The sequence below is a fragment of the Hesperophylax consimilis genome, chromosome 20, assembly GCF_061612785.1.
Source record: "Hesperophylax consimilis isolate HC1 chromosome 20, BYU_Hcon_1.0, whole genome shotgun sequence".
Lineage (NCBI taxonomy): Eukaryota > Metazoa > Arthropoda > Insecta > Trichoptera > Limnephilidae > Hesperophylax > Hesperophylax consimilis.
In genome coordinates, this window is record NC_142855.1 from 22,059,430 (window position 1) to 22,079,062 (window position 19,633).

At 34.5% G+C, this 19,633-nt stretch overlaps 1 protein-coding gene across 1 annotated transcript in view; it reads left to right on the forward strand.

Annotated features, from left to right (window-relative positions):
• The first annotated feature begins 390 nt into the window (after positions 1–390).
• The window catches only part of LOC149414336 (uncharacterized), a 73,205-nt gene continuing 53,962 nt past the window's right edge, over positions 391–19,633 (forward strand). The window contains exon 1 of the mRNA XM_089644139.1: positions 391–542. The gene's annotated coding sequence lies outside the window, so the exon portion shown is untranslated. The remainder of the gene's footprint in view (positions 543–19,633) is intronic.

Genomic DNA, 19,633 nt, shown 5'->3' on the forward strand with positions numbered 1-19,633 from the left:
CAGTTAATTTAGAATTGTTTGCGTTGCAAATCTAAAAATAATATTTTACATTTGAACTTGGACCGTAAATAATAATAGAAAAGCATTAATTTTTTTCCATTCTAAACAAAGTGATTATTTCGAAACAATCTATAAGCAAATAAAACAATGTTATCATCAAATTGACATAATAAATAGTGATTTACTGACATATTTAATACGCTTCAAGAAATAATTTCGAAAAGTACGTAATTTGAATCAATAGAAAACTTTGTGCTTAGAATTGCGTGCGTCGGAAAAGTGTTGAATTAAAAACTTATATGTTAAATAGAGCTAGTCTTCTTGTATATATATATTAAGTGTAAAAAATATAAAAAAAACGTGTAAATGTTAATAAACTCAATAATAATAATAATAATTTGCCACATTTTGCACTTGTTTGTAAGAAGTGATTTTAAAGTGAGTGACTTATGAGGTTTTGATTGACAAATAAGTGCAGTTGACATTACTTGCATTGTACCACGTGATATTGATGCAACACCAAGTGGAAAACACATTTAAACGTAAGTAACAAACAATTGTAGAAGTAAATAACTTATCAAAAAATAAATAATTTAAAATTTTTGACAATCTTCCTTGAGCAGATGTACATTATGGATGGCAGATTTTGATGTGACCCAAATAATACACGCTTAGGATTGTGTGTAATGGTGCGTATTATGGATACACTTTGATGTCTTTGCAAAGCGTCACTGAGTAACAGCAGTTTGTCTTGATTACGCCTACTTATCGTATTTACAGAAAATAGTCAACAAGTTTATATACGTTGTTCGAATTTGATTCGAGAAGTTTATACAGTCTTTTTATTATGTTACTAGGGTAGACCCGTGAAAAATCACGGAATATTATGATATTGTAGGATTTGTGAAGCTGAAGTAATTACCTATAAAATATTATAAATAAAAACGAAAGAAATACATTTCAAATAATTATTAAAAATAATTTATGATCTTAGGCAGATACCTTCATCGCCTATCTGAACAATCAGTTCAAATTTTGAAATTTTGAAAATGACACTTAAATTCAAAGCCAAGTTTTGAATGTGACAAATTTCACGCAGTAATAACTAACGCACATCATCACAGACAATACAATTAGTATGTTTGACAATCAATTTCGTTGGGCTTATGTAAATTGAATCTTGTAAAAATGTAAAAAGAAAAAAAAAATATAGCTATAAAAAAAATGTCGAAAGGTGTATACATATATTATGTACGAGGCGACAGTATCGGCATCAGTTTTCTTTAGAGTCTGTGTAGATCTCACTTCTAGGGATATTCTATTCATTGTTAAAGCTATTGTGCTTCCTGTGTTATTGTTTACTTTGTGTATTGTTATGTAATGTAATAAGTTATGGTTATGACCTTCACGCAGAAGAAGAAAAAATACTGTATTATTTCGCTTTTGGTTAGACCTTAGTTAGTTATTTATTTACGTAATAATTTCAGTCAGAAATATTTTAACGAGAAAAAGATTCATAATTTGGATAAAAAATCAACCAATAAAAACCATCTATTTTAAAATTACTTTTAAAACTTTAAAATATGGTTTTTTAACTGTAACAAAGGAAGACATGAATCAAATCATTATTTGTCGTAAAATGATACGTGAATGGTTAAAGAGTTCAAAGACATGGCACGATCAAATGAAACAATAATATTATTTCCACCTTAAAAATGTACCCGGTTGTTAGGTACTAGAATTCAAAACCTCAAAAGATAACTTCAGACCATTTGTAAGTCACCGAGCAACGCCAGGTAGGTACAAGTCAATAAAAGCATAATAATGAAATATTAATAATAAATTAATAAATAAAATCATTCCTATTGACCTACTGCACAATCGGAGGTAAGTATCATTTTTTTGGTGAAGGTATTATTATTGTTGAATTATATGTCGAAAGTTATTTGCTTCTGAAATCAACCAACGAGTTTTTTTTTTTATTTACGAACGAACATTTCGTCAAGGTTTTTCTAATCTGGTGTGTCGTAATAGTACGTATTGGGATAAGGAATCTATTGGTAAGTAAGAGTTGATCTATTGGTATGGTTGGTAGGACCCTTGCGAAGGCCCCTGGCAAGGCCGGAGGGCCTAAGCCCTAGAAACAGGGCTGGCCAAGCGTTCAATAAATTATTTTTTTATATTAACTTTTTTGTAATTATCGGTCAAAACTATGGCAATCCCAAATGTGGTGTGTTATGAGGTTGAAGGTAGTACCGAGGGAAAGGAGATGGGGTGGAGGAAGGTTTAGAAATAGCTGGTTAATCAGATCTAGTCACCAAACACGACTTTAATTTTAAATTAACGCGGACCCGTGAAAAATCGTGAGATATTCTAACTGTGAGATTTGTAAGCTGAAAATATAAATAAGTAACTAACCATCATGCTGTTTCCCTGCAGGGGTAGGCAGAGAGGACGGACCGCTAAAATAATCGGCCTTGACACACACTCCTTGCCTCATTCACATTCATACATACTCTTCTATTATTCTGACTCTTGACATGGCCCGACTCAATAATAATTATATAATTTAAGGCGATGCCATACGTAGTAATGCAAAATCATGCGTTTTTGGTTTGAAAATTTTGTCGCCTAGAAATGTTTCAGATGCTTTAATTAAATAGTGCGAGTAGAATACATCTTGGCCTTTGAAATAATCGAGTATTTTTTATACGCCCAGAAAAAAAATAATGTATGGGCCTATGAAAACTGCTTTAAAGTTCAAAATCTCCTACTTACGAACCCATTTTCGGTTATGATTTTATTGTATAATGTGGAAAATTAAGTTATTTTTAAAATGATCGGAAAAAATACATATTTATGCCTGAACATCCACAAAATAAAATAAAAGGCACTTTTTGGCCAAGTTTTTTTTTTTGCATAAATCAAAACAGGCGGATGGTGTTAAGCGGGAATTTAATCCTTATCGCCATCTACGTAAGGGTTGTTATTGATAGCGGCTCAATTTAAAAATATTACACGACGTAGTGCATCGCCATCGCCGTTTTTGTGTTACAAATATCTAATATATTTCTACAATGATCTATATTATTATTATCTATAGACTAGTCAAACTATTATCAATTTACGGCTGATAACAGATTGCATCCATCGCTTCGTCAATCACTAATACAACATTACATGAACAGTGCATTTGATTAATGAACGTGATGCTAGAATGTACATGTATTATTTATTTATATTTTGTACAGACATACACAAGGTTTTCCAATAAGAGGTGTTATTTTGATATTCAATCGTAAAAGATCAATGGTTTCGTTGCTTGTGTGGCACGTAGCGCCGTCTTATTGAAAGTAAACGTTGTCCAGATCAATACCATCCAATTCCGGCCATAAAAAATCATTAATCATCTCTCGATAGCGCAATCCATTCACCGTAACTGTTGCTCCAGCCTCATTATCGAAAAAGTAAGGTCCAATGACTCCGCCGGACCATAAACCGCACCAAACAGTCACATGTTGAGGATAGAGAGGCTTTTCATAAATAACTCTTGGGTTTTCCGAGCCCCAGATGCAACAATTTTGCTTGTTGACGAAGCCACAGAGGTGGAAATGGGCCTCATCACTAAAGATGATTTGCATTTGATTCACTCAAGTGAATTTTAATAACTTCAATGCGTTTTTGAAGCGTGTATCGTTCCATTTTTATTAATGGCGTAGTTTTTACTTGTCAAATGTTAAAAAATGAAAGCTTCAAAAGTAACATCCACCGAAATAGCGGGCTATTCAAAATAACACCTCTTATTGGAAAACCCTATAGTATACAAGACCATACTTACCTTATAAGCAGGTGCAGGTGTTTATAAGATATACACAGGTACAATACAAGTTATCATAGATGGTTCTGTTGCACAAAAGAATTCAATAATTATATATACTAACAGAGTACAAAATAAGTACAAGGTACAATGAAAGTTAGAGCAATGCGTAGTAACTTTGATGAATTAACTTGTTTAACAGTTTGTTGTAAAGCTGTTTGTATAATTAGCAAACCTTTATTATGATATCACGCTATCCGCGTCTGTCAGTTTGTGTGCTTAGTTCTTCTAAACTATGCAACCATCACCATCATTTAGAGAATTTGTTTATAGATATTATATATATAATGCATGCATATTATATTTATAGAAAGCAGAGAAAAGATTATGAGTAATGCCGGGTACAGCAGCTAGGTCAGTCAGGTAGTTAATATATCAAGTTTTTTAAAGAAGCAAGGCAAGCAGTCCGCAATGGAATGCTGATAACAACCCTGATGTATGCAAACTACCACCTTTTATCCCGAAATCCTCATCTCTTCCTTACGGAGACCTAGATCTCAGATCCCCCAAACACTGTCTCCTGGAAAGCCTTCTCAGGGCAAAGGGAGATGTCTGCACGCACAGCCATGCTGGCATCAGCTGCACTCGTCTCTCAAAGATCGAAAGCACCAAACACAAAGTGTTATGGGTTCGCGTAAATCTCACCGGTACGATGAGAATAGGAATCGGACACTGTTGAGTTGTTTAAATGTATCTGATTCACTTGATCGTGCCATGTATTCTTCTGAACTTCTTCTAACATTCACATAAGCGTCATACATTCTCCATACACTTCTTTCTTAGTTTGTTTGATCTATATGCCCAAACGTTCTAATCTTCCTTGCGGATCTCCACATTTCTCACACGATCATGCATGCATGTTTTTATCACATATACGCCTCAGGGATCTCATTTCTATGGCAATCAGTCTTTTGACTCGGTATCATTGCATTTCTAAAACGAATATTGTCAATTGTAGACGATGTGAAATCTAGCAATCGAATAACACCGTTTGTAAAGAAAAATTTCAACAATTTCAACTACAATCGACTCAAATCTCTAACTTTTAATTATTAAATAAGGAAATGGAAAAAAAGTTAATATTTTAAAGAAGGAATAAATTAGATGTAAATACAAGTAAATTAGTTTATAATAGTATAGTAGCATCTCATTTAAATTACTGCTCTAGTGTCCTTTTCTTGTGCAATCAAACACAGATAAAGCAATTGCAAATAATTCAAAACAGAGGAATGCCAGCATTATTGAAGTGTAGTAGGTATTCTAAGATAAGTATAATGCAGAAAAAACTAGGAATATTAAGTGCAAGACAGCGAATAATTTACAATATCCCAATATTTATATTTGAGTAAAAAATGAGATGCTCCCAAAATACATGTTTAAGAACGTAAATTTTAATTTCGCAATACATGGCTACCCCACGAGAAACTGTGGAGATTTTAGACTTTCAACAACAAATTTTTCGGGAACTAAAAATAATCTCTATTTTAAAGTATTTAAGATTTTTAATGAACTACCGACAGATGTTGAAGAAGCTAAAAAAGCCTAGCTGCTTTTCGTGGGTTTTCACCATCCGCCTGTTTTGATTTATGCAAGAAAAAAACATGGCCAAAAAGTGTCTTTTATTTTATTTTGTGGATTTTCAGGCATAAATATTTATTTTTTTCCGATCATTTTATAAATAACTTAATTTGCCACATTAAACAATAAAATCATAACCGAAAATGGGTTCGTAAGTAGGAGATTTTGAACTTTAAAGCAGTTTTCATAGGCCTATACATTATTTTTTTCTGGGCGTATAAAAAATACTCGATTATTTCAAAGGCCAAGATGTATTCAACTCGCAGTATTTAATTAAGGCATCTGAAACATTTCTAGGCGACCAAATTTTCAAACCAACAACATATGATTTTGCATTACTACGTAGTGCATCGCCTTAATATTTATTATTGTTTTTAACATTACCGCGCTCCGTCTAACATTTGTATTTACATATCTTGTTTTAAAACCATCTTCTTCTTATTTTTGATCGCTTCTCGCGACAAACGTACCATAAATAAATTAATCATAAATAAATAACCTCAAATAAATTTTAAAATATTTTTACTGAGGTTTACAAAAGTGCAGTGTACTTATAATCGATTCACGTTTATCTGTGATATGCGTTACTTATTCCTGCGTGAAATCTGGCTCAATGAACTCAAACTTGCTTTGAATTTAAGTATCACTTTGAAAATTCAAATTGTTTTTTTTTCTTCTTACATTAGCTCCACACAGCAGGCCATGAGGAAAAAATCCTTAGGGCCTATGTCATCCTTGGGGATGCTGTGTTGAGAAAGAATTCTGACAAGCGATAAAGTACCTACGCATAATTTAACATTTAAATAAAAACTTATTTTTAATTCCATTTTAAAATGTGCAGTAACTAATTTGTAGAGAATTCATACTACCCCGTGATTTTTTACCGGTCTTCGCTGATCAAACAAACTAATTTCGGATGTCTGTCTGTGATTGGTCCAATGAACTCGGTTTAATTTAAGTGCCTTTTTCAAAATTGGAACTGATTGTGTCTAGAATTCAGAAAAACGATAAATTACCTACCTAAAACATAATATTTCAACAGAAAATTATTTTAATTAAATTTTAAAATTTGACTTGATTTTTCGAGTATACATACTATCCCGTGATTTTTCACCGGTCTGCGCTAGTTTCTATAGTAGACAGAAAAAAGATGATATCATGCCAATTTCCTAATAAAATATTAGTCATTCAGAATATATCGAGAACACGTGTTCTTTTTCTAATAAATATCATGACAAAATGTGACAAAATTAGTATGTCAATATCAATATTTGTATGAAAATAACGTCAAGCACTCTTTTCAGGGTGAAATGCCTAAAACCAAAAAAAAAATTAAAAATAACGTCGTTCTCATAAAACATTCGCTTTAAAATGATACTTTGTTAAGAACTTTTCAAATTCATTCATTAAAGGCTTGCAGTCCCGCTTTTGACAGGAAAATGAATAATTTGACCAGATTTTTAATAAATTAACAACTGTATTTTATATCTGTAAGTTTTTTCCGATGATTAATTTTTATAGGTATTAAACAGTGGAGGAAAACAGGGGGCGTTAAGAGGAAGCTACAAGCCAAAAATGTGTATATTCTTGGTATACCTTATATCGTAGGTAATAGGCATTAAAATCGCTTGACAAACGGAGTCTAGAAACGTTCGATTTCAAGCACAAAACTGGATTTTATTTATTTTGTAAATAATTTTATAAGAAAGCAAAAAAGTTAATCAAATGAAACTGTCACAGATAACCTTAGCTATAATGCTGTATTTTTTAAATTTGTTTCCTTTACGCGTTCATACATTTCTATTGAAAAAAAAAATTTTTTTGTAGTTTACATTTATATTTTTTATTGAGTAATTTATATTTTTATTTGTATTTTAATCAAGCGAAAAGAGAGGAAAAGCATCAATTTATCTAAAGCATATTTTTTGGTATTCATAATGTTAACCAATTCGTTATAAAGATTAATCAAAATAGTGATTTAGCATTAAGCTTCGCCTTAAGGCCAAGTAGTAAGCGTTCAAAATGGTCTGAAATGTAAATACAATAGAAAATAAAATAGAACAAAAAATCTCTTGACGAATGCTTTAGTTGCATTATAGATACACTGTGAATCTTTATAACAGAACAAAACGTGTTTTAAATAATTTTTGGAGCTTACTTTGCAATTTTTTTTATCGAGGAAATTTCATATACTTAATTAACTTTTCGCCATAACAAATGTATAGATATTATCTTCAAAAGTTTTTTTTGAATTTACTATTAACTAAAAGAGTTAACGATAAACTTTATAAACTGTTAGAAATTAGGTTTGCGGGGGTTTAAGAAAATCAAGAGTGACAGACAATTTCTGGATGGAATCTGACTGAATTAAATAATAATTGTTTGTTTTACTTCCTTATAACAAAACATTTGCTTAAGTATAACAAAACCGGGCATTCGCCACTGTATTAGTTTTTAAAATAAGTAAAACACAGCAGAATCATCCCGACGATCAGAGTTCAGCTTCATCAGAGTTAGAAAATAATATAAAATAAGTAAAACACAGCAGAATCATCCCGACGATCAGAGTTCAGCTTCATCAGAGTTAGAAAATACTAAAACGTGATACCGGTGTAACGTGTTCTTCAGTGAATCCATAAAATGCTTGTAAAAATGTATTACACTGCACTGTCTTACTTTTTATAATTTTATTTATTGTTTAGGAACATTTACAGACTATTAACACGAAAAAAAAAACATTAGATAAGCCCTGCAAAAAACGTATATGTCAACAGTCCACTTAAAAATGTTCACATCGTGCACAGTTTAAGTATCATTATACACTATGTATTAACAAAAAATATAAACAGCAAAACGTGAGCAAAGGCAAAAGAAAGAGATGTCAAAAACAAAACATACAGATCAATATAAGATCCAAAACACAAAGGCAACAGAAAAAACAGAAAACAAATAGAATAAATAAAAAACAAACAAATATTTACATCTATTGCTATTTTGATTTTTAAAATTAGCGAGACTATTTGCATACAAGTCCAACAGAATTCAGGTCTAAACTAAAAACTTACCTTTTTAAGCTGTCGTACCCTTAAATTAAATATACCATTCCTAAGAGAAAGTCCAGTTATATTCAATTTTCCAATTATGTCCTAAATCCTGTATCTAAATTTCGCTAATAAACAATTATATAATGTTAATTAAGTGGTAATCTCAAGTGACCTACCAGGTAAGTATTGTACTGTATATTATCTTCATAAATAGTTAAGTAAAAACATAGATCACTGTAGAAATGTATTATAAGTTTGTACAGCGCCCTTGAGGTGATTTTGCACAAAAACGGCTCTATACAAGTCATCCAATTATTATTATTATTATTATACATCTTTGTAGTTACACTCAATATAATTGTACAGACGACAAATTATAGACAATGGATTGAAGTATGCAATATTATTCTTAAATAATTCTAGATGGAATATATTCTGACTCCTTAGATTACATCTATTAGGAACTTTAATAAGAATATTGCTCACACAGTGAGTTGTTTCAAGCTTGTCATGAATTATTTTGTGTAGACATATTAAATCAGCATAATTGTCTTCTTTTATCCAGGGTCGTAAAGTTAAAGTATTGGAACTATTGGTTTACTATTGTTGAATTGTTACAAATACGTGTCATACTTGCAAATTGATCTAACTCAAAATAAAGACTAATAATTGTGTATTTTTTTAAATAAATCTGGTTAGTGACTGAGCTTAAAATTTAGCACATCCCTGGCCTAGACGTATTGCATAGGGCCAAATAGAGGCCCTATACTAATCGATGGGTGAACAGTTTATAAGGTTAACAAAATATCTCCGGCTTACGTATCAGATATCAGTACTGTTTATTTCTGATAAGTCCAATTCTCGACCTTCAACAGATGTTATATCATTAATTTTTTAATGATAAACTTATGTTTATAAGACAAGGTTTTTATGCATAGCACAAAGGAAATACTTGGATGAGTTTGTGTATTTAGGAAGTATGTTCTAGAGAGATGGGAAGACTGACAGAGATATTGAAAGAAGGGTAAATGCAGGTAGCTCCGTTAATGGAGGACCGAACGCAGTTGGCGCTAACAAAAAATTGTCCAAAGAAGCGAAGCTAGAAGTCCACAATGGAATGCTGGTAACTACCCTGATGTACGGAAGTGAGGCATGGAACTGGCAGAGAACGGATGAAAACAGACTGAATGCTTTAAATATGAGATCCCTGAGGCGTATATGTGGTAAAACCATGTATGATCGTGTGAGAAATGTGGAGATCCGCAAAGGATGCAAGGCTGATGTAAGTTTAATGAATGAGATCAAGAAAGGGTGGCTTAGGTGGTTAGGGCATGTAGAGCGAATGAGCGAAGAAAGAAGTGTAAGGAGAATATACGATGCAAATGTGAATGATACCAGAAGTCGGGGACGCCCGAGGAAGACATGGCATGACCAAGTGAATCAGATACTTGAGTCGGGCCATGTCATGAGTCAGAATAATAGAATAGGTATTATGAGACGATGTATGAGTGTGAATGAGGCAAGAAGTGTGTGGTGTGAGCGAGTTGTTTGGCGGTCTGTCCTCTCTGCCTACCCCTGCGGGGAAAAGGCGTAACGGTTAGTTAGTTAGTTACAAAGGATAATAAATTATTATAAGCAATAATTAGTCGCCTGTAATATCAATACAAATTGAAAATATCTCCCGAGTAAAAATAAATGCCGCCGACGGGAATTGAACCCGTGCCTTCTGATGTCCTGTCAGGTGCTCTGCATCACTGAGCTACGTCGGCTTATTTCCAACCCGCCAAATAATTCAACATGTACTAGTACCTCAATCAACAATTACTGCTTTAAGATGTTATATCAGCTATCGGAAGTTAAAGGAACCAAAACGCATATCAGACACTATGAGCGTTTTATAAGATTTTTTTTTCGTCATCGTTTCATCTTTTGACATGGATTCGGAATGAAATGATTTGCGTACAGTTTAAGATGGACTTTATTTCACATTCTGTCACCTGTCGTTGTTTTACGTAACTACAGGGTTTTCCAATAAGAGGTGTTATTTTGATATTCAATCGTAAAAGATCAATGGTTTCGTTGTTAACGTTTTCCAGATCAATACCATCCAATTCCGGCCATAAAAAAATCATTAATCAACTCTCGATAGCGCAATCCATTCACCGTAACTGTTGCATAATCCATTCACATTATAAAAATATGCGTCGCGCGGTACTAGAGTCTTGGACAGACCCACAGTCGTCATTGCCCTGGCAGGCCTAGAAAATACATCTTTCCGTGGGATTTATTTTAATTATTTCTGATGAACTTAATAATAAAACCTGAAATGTTTATAAAGCGATACATCGGGAAGTTACTAATTTATCGTCTAGAAATATAAAATCTGCTACTTACTGCTAATTTTATGTTTGAAAACTAATATAAAATTGTTAATAATCGTTTTATATAAAATATTTTAATGCTAACGTCCCGTTTTATTAATCTTATATATAAATAACTTACATCCGTAGGTATACCTCTAGAAAAAGTTGAGAGTTTAGTAATACGTTTATCAAACTACTTATCAACTCGTACGTAGTCTCACGTCTCGATTACTGCAACGGCATTTATGCTAGCCTTCCTAAATATCAAATTGACAAACTTCATTCAGTGTTTAATGCAGCAGCGCGGCTCATAACCGGGGTTTCTAAATATTCGCACATTTCAGAACACCTTCGTAACCTTCACTGGCTCAAGTGCCCTGAAAGAATCCAGTACAAATTGTGCTGGATGGTGTTTAAATCCATCAATGAAATGGCCCCACCCTACATCTCTGAACTATGCGTCCCGGAAAACACTTTGCTCTTAAACAGTCAACTCTTAGATCAGCAACATCATTAGCTGTAGGCAGACTGATGGAACCTAAGCGCAAGCCAAATACTAAGTTTGGTGATCGCGCTTTCGGAGTATCTGGGCCGAAGGCTTGGAATAAACTCCCTCCGGAACTAAGATCCATAACAAGTCCAACAAAATTCAGGTCTAAACTAAAAACTTACCTTTTTAAGCTGTCATACCCTTAAATTAAATATACCGTTCCTAAGAGAAAGTCCAGTTATATTCAATTTTCTAATTATGTCCTAAATCCTGTATCTAAATTTCGCTAATAAACAATTAGTTAATGTTAATTGAGTGTTAATCTCAAATGACCTACCAGGTAAGTATTGTACTGTATATTATCTCCATAAATAGTTATTAATAACATAGATCGCTGTAGAAACGTATTATAAATTTGTACAGCGTCCTTGGGGTGATTTTGCACAAAAACAGCGCTATACAAGTCATCCATTTATTATTATTATTATCTACCACTATATATTAGTGTGTGTATTGTTTTATTGGGATGTCAATGGTTAGGTTTGTTAAAGACCTGGTTATGTTAGAGGACTGAGATTGCAAGGGAGGATGTACTTTGTATTTGAGAAGAGAAAAAGAATGGTCGCTCTTGCATTTAGTTCATATCTTGTTCTATTTTCAAATAACGCGTTAAACCGAGCGCATAACGTTGTCGTATAAAAATAAACACAGTTTAAATTAGAATTACCTAAAAAGAGAGGTACGATATTTAAAATGTGTTTCTAATATTGAAAATAAAATTCCCTTCAGTAAACATAATCTATTTTATGGGCTCTCTAGGGCCTAAGAGTCTAAAGGAATAATGTTTTTTTTATGTGAAAACCACACAATAGTCCCAACTGCTCAAATTCAAATTGTTCTGATCCAATAGGAATAGGCTATAAAGTTGGTACCAACCAATAATATATTTTATAGGACGATTTTTTATTCTTTATTTGAAATGCGTATTTTTTATACTTCCCGTGAATTTTCATCTGTAATAACTAGGGGTAAATTAATATACACGGTGTTCGGAAATAAGTGGTACAAGCGGAAAACTGGCGAGTCTAATTTCCACAAAATACATTTTTTTTAAAACTTTAACTTGCTTAACAATAAAAGCGGTAAACATTTTATGCAATTGATAAACAACCGTGTATGATAAAAAACCTTAGTAATAAATTAGAAGCTTACGTAACGTAGTTCGTGGAAAGATAATATTTACACATTGTTTACACAGCCAAAAACAAAACCACATGTATTTTTACTCCAAAGTCGAAAAATTATAGAAATTTCGGAATTTAAAAAACACGCCCTTTTATTCGGGGAATCTGCGAGAAGTTGTCACTTCAATTTTATATTGTTTATCCAATAAAAAAAATATTAAAATAATTCTCAGATTTGTTTGGGTCATATAATTCTTTCGTGTTATTAAATTCACGCATTAAATTAAAAAAATAAAATGTCCGAAATAATCTCACTTTTTCAAAACGGGAATCTCAGGTGTCAGTCCGCTGAAATGCAACGTTGCCAGCACTTCCGAAGCACAGATAAAAACATTTTTTATCAACACCAAATCGAATTTGAACATATTCTTTATTAATGATGTTTAACTAAAACGCCGTTTAACGGTTTGGGAATTGTTTTTTTAAATTTTGTATTGGTAAGGCTATTACTGTTTTAATTAATTCCTTTTTATTTTTGGCAACTAAAGGGTTAAAGAAAAAAAAACACTATGCAGTTGATTATATGTAATTAAATTTAATCTAAAAATTCCAACTTCGATTTCGATTTGCATGAAAAATAAATGTCAGTAATTATTATTCAAAAAGTAATGTGAGATTCACCAGTTTCCCTCTTGTAACACTAGTTTCCGAACACCATGTACAAATTATTGTGGGTACCTGCCTACTCAGAATTAAATCAAATAATAAATGACACAAATATTTTCCAATAAGAGGTGTTATTTTGATATTCAATCGTAAAAGATCAATGGTTTCGTTGCTTGTGTGGCACGTAGCGCCGTCTTGTTGAAAGTAAACGTTGTCCAGATCAATACCATCCAATTCCGGCCATAAAAAATCATTAATCATCTCTCGATATCGCAATCCATTCACCGTAACTGTTGTTCCAGCCTCATTTTCGAAAAAGTAAGGTCCAATTACTCCGCCGGACTATAAACCGCACCAAACAGTCACACGTCGAGGATAGAGATGCTTTTCAACAATAACTATTTGGTTTCCCGAGCCCCAGATGCGACAATTTTGCTTGTTGACGAAGCCACCGAGGTGGAAATGGGCCTCATCACTCAAGATGATTTGCATTTGATTCACTCAAGTGAATTTTAATAATTTCAATGCGCTGTTGAAGCATGTATCGTTCCATTTTTATTAATGGCGTAGTTTCTACTTGTCAAATTTAAAAAAATGACAGCTTCAAAAGTAACATCTACCGAAATAGCGGGCTATTCAAAATAACACCTCTTATTGGAAAACCCTTTTCATATAAAGTTTTTAAAATGTTTCAGTACATTTTGGCTACTTCATAAAAAAACCTAAATAAATATTTATCTAAAGCAACAGAATGTTTACAAATATGTACTTAGAAGTTTTTCTCCACACCCAACATGAGCTAGGTAAATATGTTTTAGATTAATAAGAGGTAGGTTGCTATGGATGTCGCTACAGACGTATGAAAAATCACGGGTTATTATAATTGTGGGATTTGAACATATCAATACGTGCAAAAACAAATGTGTACTTAATCAATTTTATTTCCAAATAATATTTGTTTGTTTACAAATTACTAACTAAATGACGTTTCCACGCAGGGGTAAGCAGAGAGGACGGATCTCCAAACAACTAGATCTTGGCACAGACTTCTTGCCTCATTCACATTCATACATCGTCTCAAACATACCTATTCTGACTTTTGACATGGTCCGACTCAAGTACCTGATTCACTTGATCGTGCCATATCTTCCATTCCATTTACATTTGCCCAAACCATATAAGCTTCCCTTTCTTAATCTTACTCATTACGCTTACATCAGCCTGCATTCTTGGCGGATCTCCACATGTCTCACACGATGATACATTGTTTTACTGCAACTACGCCTCAGGGATCTCATTTCTACGGCACGGTCAATTGAAAAATTAGAGATTAATAATATCAATAGTAATGAAGGATAAAAGAGCAACTTCCGATGGTCTCTCAACTAGCAATCCGAAGGTCGCGGGTTCAAGTTAATTTTATTTGATGAATTTGTGTTATTTACAATTTATTAGTTTAAAATAATATCAAGTATATTAAATTTGCGGCACGTTCCAGAGTGGTAGATTCTTGTTTGGTGACCAGATCCGAATAGCCAGGTACTCTCCCACCTTCCTCTTCCTCATCTCCTTCCCCTCCCCACCACCTTCAGCCTCACAATAAGCCCGATTGGGGACGCCATAGTCTCACTGGCTCCAGGCGGTTGGGAGCAGTTGGGACTCTTGTGAGGTATTCGCATTAAAAAAAAAATTATAAGCCCGGAAAAAATTAAGTATCAGGCCTATAAAAAACTGATTTAAAGTTCAAAATCTCCTACTTATGAACCCATTTTCGGTTATGATTTTATTGTGAAATGTTGCGACTTAAGTTCTTTTTAAAATGATCGTAAAACATTTAAATATTTAAGCCTGTGCAAAATTAAATACATGGTTTTCCAATAAGAGGTGTTATTTTGATATTCAATCGTAAAAGATCAATGGTTTCGTTGCTTGTGTGGCACGTAGCGCCGTCTTGTTGAAAGTAAACATTGTCCAGATCAATACCATCCAATTCCGGCCATAAAAAATCATTAATCATCTCTCGATAGCGCAATCCATTCACCGTAACTGTTGCTCCAGCCTCATTTTCGAAAAAGTAAGGTCCAATGACTCCGCCGGACCGTAAACCGCACCAAACAGTCTCACGTTGAGGATAGAGAGGATTTTTAACAATAACTCTTGGGTTTTTCGAGCCCCAGATGCGACAATTTTGCTTGTTGACGAAGCCACCGAGGTGGAAATGGGCCTCATCACTCAAGATGATTTTTCGATGGAATTCTAATAATTAATAATAGTGAAATAGCGGGCTATTCAAAATAACACCTCTTATTGGAAAACCCTATATAACACTATGTTAAACACGAGATGCTTTTGTTTATTGCATAAATCAAAACTGACGGCTGGTGTTGAGCGGGAATTTAAACCTTATTGCCATCTACATAAGGAGTGTTATTGTTAGTACACGACGTGGTGCATGAATGGCTGTGCGACCTTTTTCATACAAAACCTACATTTAGATTTTAGGTCAAAATATCCAACAATACGGAATAATAATTATTTTTGCCAAAGGTCCGCCGTATTCATAAAACATTTGCTTTTGACTGATACTTTCAATTCATTCGTTATAGGCCTGCAGTCCCATTTTTAACAGGAAAACGAGTAATTTGACCAGAATTTTTAAAATAAATTAACAGTAGGTACTTCATATCGGAAAGTTTTGTCAGTGAAGCAAAATGTTATTTTAATAATTTATATTTAATTATATTTGCCGAGTGGTTTGTTCAAGATTTAAAAAAAAAATGTCTTTAACTTCAAATACATGTATTTAAGAAATAGGGTTGGACCTTTTCTATCTGGGTTTTCATCTATCAGCTGTGCTACTAAATAGGGTTGCACCTTCCTCTATCGGGGTCTTCATCTATCAGCTGTGCTACTAAATAGGGTTGCACCTTCCTCTATCGGGGTCTTCATCTATCAGCTGTGCTACTAAATAGGGTTGCACCTTCCTCTATCGGGGTCTTCATCTATCAGCTGTGCTACTAAATAGGGTTGCACCTTCCTCAATCGGGGTCTTCATCTATCAGCTGTGCTACTAAATAGGGTTGCACCTTCCTCTATCGGGGTCTTCATCTATCAGCTGTGCTACTAAATAGGGTTGCACCTTCCTCTATCGGGGTCTTCATCTATCAGCTGTGCTACTTAATAGGGTTGGACCTTCCTCTATCGGGGTCTTCATCTATCAGCTGTGCTACTAAATAGGGTTGCACCTTCCTCTATCGGGGTCTTCATCTATCAGCTGTGCTACTTAATAGGGTTGGACCTTCCTCTATCGGGGTCTTCATCTATCAGCTGTGCTACTTAATAGGGTTGGACCTTCCTCTATCGGGGTCTTCATCTATCAGCTGTGCTACTTAATAGGGTTGGACCTTCCTCTATCGGGGTCTTCATCTATCAGCTGTGCTACTAAATAGGGTTGCACCTTCCTCTATCGGGGTCTTCATCTATCAGCTGTGCTACTTAATAGGGTTGGACCTTCCTCTATCGGGGTCTTCATCTATCAGCTGTGCTACTTAATAGGGTTGGACCTTCCTCTATCGGGGTCTTCATCTATCAGCTGTGCTACTTAATAGGGTTGGACCTTCCTCTATCGGGGAATTCATCTATCAGCTGTGCTACTAAATAGGGTTGGACCTTCCTCTATCGGGGTCTTCATCTATCAGCTGTGCTACTAAATAGGGTTGCACCTTCCTCTATTGGGGTCTTCATCTATCAGCTGTGCTACTTAATAGGGTTGGACCTTCCTCTATCGGGGTCTTCATCTATCAGCTGTGCTACTAAATAGGGTTGCACCTTCCCCTATCGGGGTCTTCATCTATCAGCTGTGCTACTTAATAGGGTTGGACCTTCCTCTATCGGGGTCTTCATCTATCAGCTGTGCTACTTAATAGGGTTGGACCTTCCTCTATCGGGGTCTTCATCTATCAGCTGTGCTACTTAATAGGGTTGGACCTTCCTCTATCGGGGAATTCATCTATCAGCTGTGCTACTAAATAGGGTTGGACCTTCCTCTATCGGGGTCTTCATCTATCAGCTGTGCTACTTAATAGGGTTGGACCTTCCTCTATCGGGGTCTTCATCTATCAGCTGTGCTACTTAATAGGGTTGCACCTTCCTCTATCGGGGTCTTCATCTATCAGCTGTGCTACTTAATAGGGTTGGACCTTCCTCTATCGGGGTCTTCATCTATCAGCTGTGCTACTTAATAGGGTTGGACCTTCCTCTATCGGGGTCTTCATCTATCAGCTGTGCTACTTAATAGGGTTGGACCTTCCTCTATCGGGGAATTCATCTATCAGCTGTGCTACTTAATAGGGTTGGACCTTCCTCTATCGGGGTCTTCATCTATCAGCTGTGCTACTTAATAGGGTTGGACCTTCCTCTATCGGGGTCTTCATCTATCAGCTGTGCTACTTAATAGGGTTGGACCTTCCTCTATCGGGGTCTTCATCTATCAGCTGTGCTACTTAATAGGGTTGGACCTTCCTCTATCGGGGAATTCATCTATCAGCTGTGCTACTTAATAGGGTTGGACCTTCCTCTATCGGGGAATTCATCTATCAGCTGTGCTACTAAATAGGGCTGCACCTTCCTCTATCGGGGTCTTCATCTATCAGCTGTGCTACTAAATATGGTTGGACCTTCCTCTTTCGGGGTCTTCATCTATCAGCTGTGCTACTAAATAGGGTTGCACTTTCCTCTATCGGGGAATTCATCTATAAGCTGTGTTACTAAATAGGGTTGCACTTTCCTCTATCGGGGAATTCATCTATCAGCTGTGTTACTAAATAGGGTTGCACTTTCCTCTATCGGGGAATTCATCTATCAGCTGTGCTACTAAATATGATTGGACCTTCCTCTATCAGGGAATTCGTCTATCAGCTGTGTTACTAAATAGGGTTGCACTTTCCTCTATCGGGGAATTCATCTATCAGCTTTGCTTTACCTTTTGATTATGAAAAACGCTTTTTTCAAGTATTTTGTTCTCAATTTTTAATTTAAAAGCATTATCTGGATCGAATAGTGATCTCACTGCGAGAAAAGTGAGAAAGTTAGAAAAACTGTATCCATTCTATTCTTGAAATTCCATCAATTTTGATTGTTCGCTTAACATTTAACATTTTAACATCATCAATTTGATTGCTCGCTCGGTAAATGCGAAGTAGAGACGGTAACGTATTCAAGGTTGATACGAAGACATATTAGCGACTTATGCCCGTAGCTAAATAAGCTGTCTACTACTGCGTTAGTGGTGTACCGGGCAACACAACCCAACAAACAACATGTCATTTGATACTATCATTTGAATGAGCCACTTGTGTTGTTTTTTTATTTATTTTTCAAAATTCTTTCTTATTTCTTTAATTATTATTATTTTTTATGTGACACATCTCAACAGCCTCTGTCCTGTACAGTATAAAATCAGAGAAGCTATGTCCCCACCAGGTTGGGCAGCGTTATAAGACGGGTTAAGTTAGGAGCTGTGGGAAGGGAAATCGGTCAAGTATTTTTGAGTCTATATGGTAAAAACAAAGAAAAAATCATTTTTAAATATATAGATTGTGTTTTATTGGGCAAATTTCAAAATTATGTGGAAGTTTAGAGTCAAGTTCAGACTTGGAAGAAGTTAGATGTTGAGTTGAGGGGAGGAAATTTTAGATAAGGCTTGATAGAAGAGAGGATATTTGTTTAGAGAGGGACGGCCAAAAATATGTAATCTAAAGTTCCCACTTCTAGACCACAGAATGTACAATCATCTACTGTCAAGAACGTGATTTTTTAAATGTGAGAAGAAATGGAACAATGTCCTATTCTCATTCGTAAATATCCATTTATAGGGATTTTTTTGACATTATCGCAAAAATGAGTTGATTATCTGATTTCGATCATTGTACCAACTAAAAATGTGTGATTTCATTATTTTCATTCGTACTTAATGATTTAAAAATCGCACACTCTGTAACGGTTCCAACTGGCTACAACGTCATTATGACATGGAAACTGAAACATGCTGGTAAGACGGCTCTCACCAACGATGCCTGGCGTGACATTAAACCCCAATTGGGGATGCCATAGTCTCACTGGCTTTAGACGATTTGGAGCCGTTGAGACGAAAAAGAACGAAAATTAAAAAAAAAGTTTCAAATTTACCCCGAAGAAGCTTAGTTTAAGGTACTAAGTTGGTAAAGAAAATGAAGTATTTTTTAAAAATTATTTATATAAAAGTTTAGCAATTTAAAAATGTGTGCACGTGGATCATTACAACGTACGACCTTCAGTGCGTGAGTCCTTTAAAGAGTCCCTTCGTTGCAAAGTATTTATTTAATATCAACGGTATAAATATACCATAAACAATGATAACATGTCACAGTTAAAATCGTAGAAATATTTTAAAA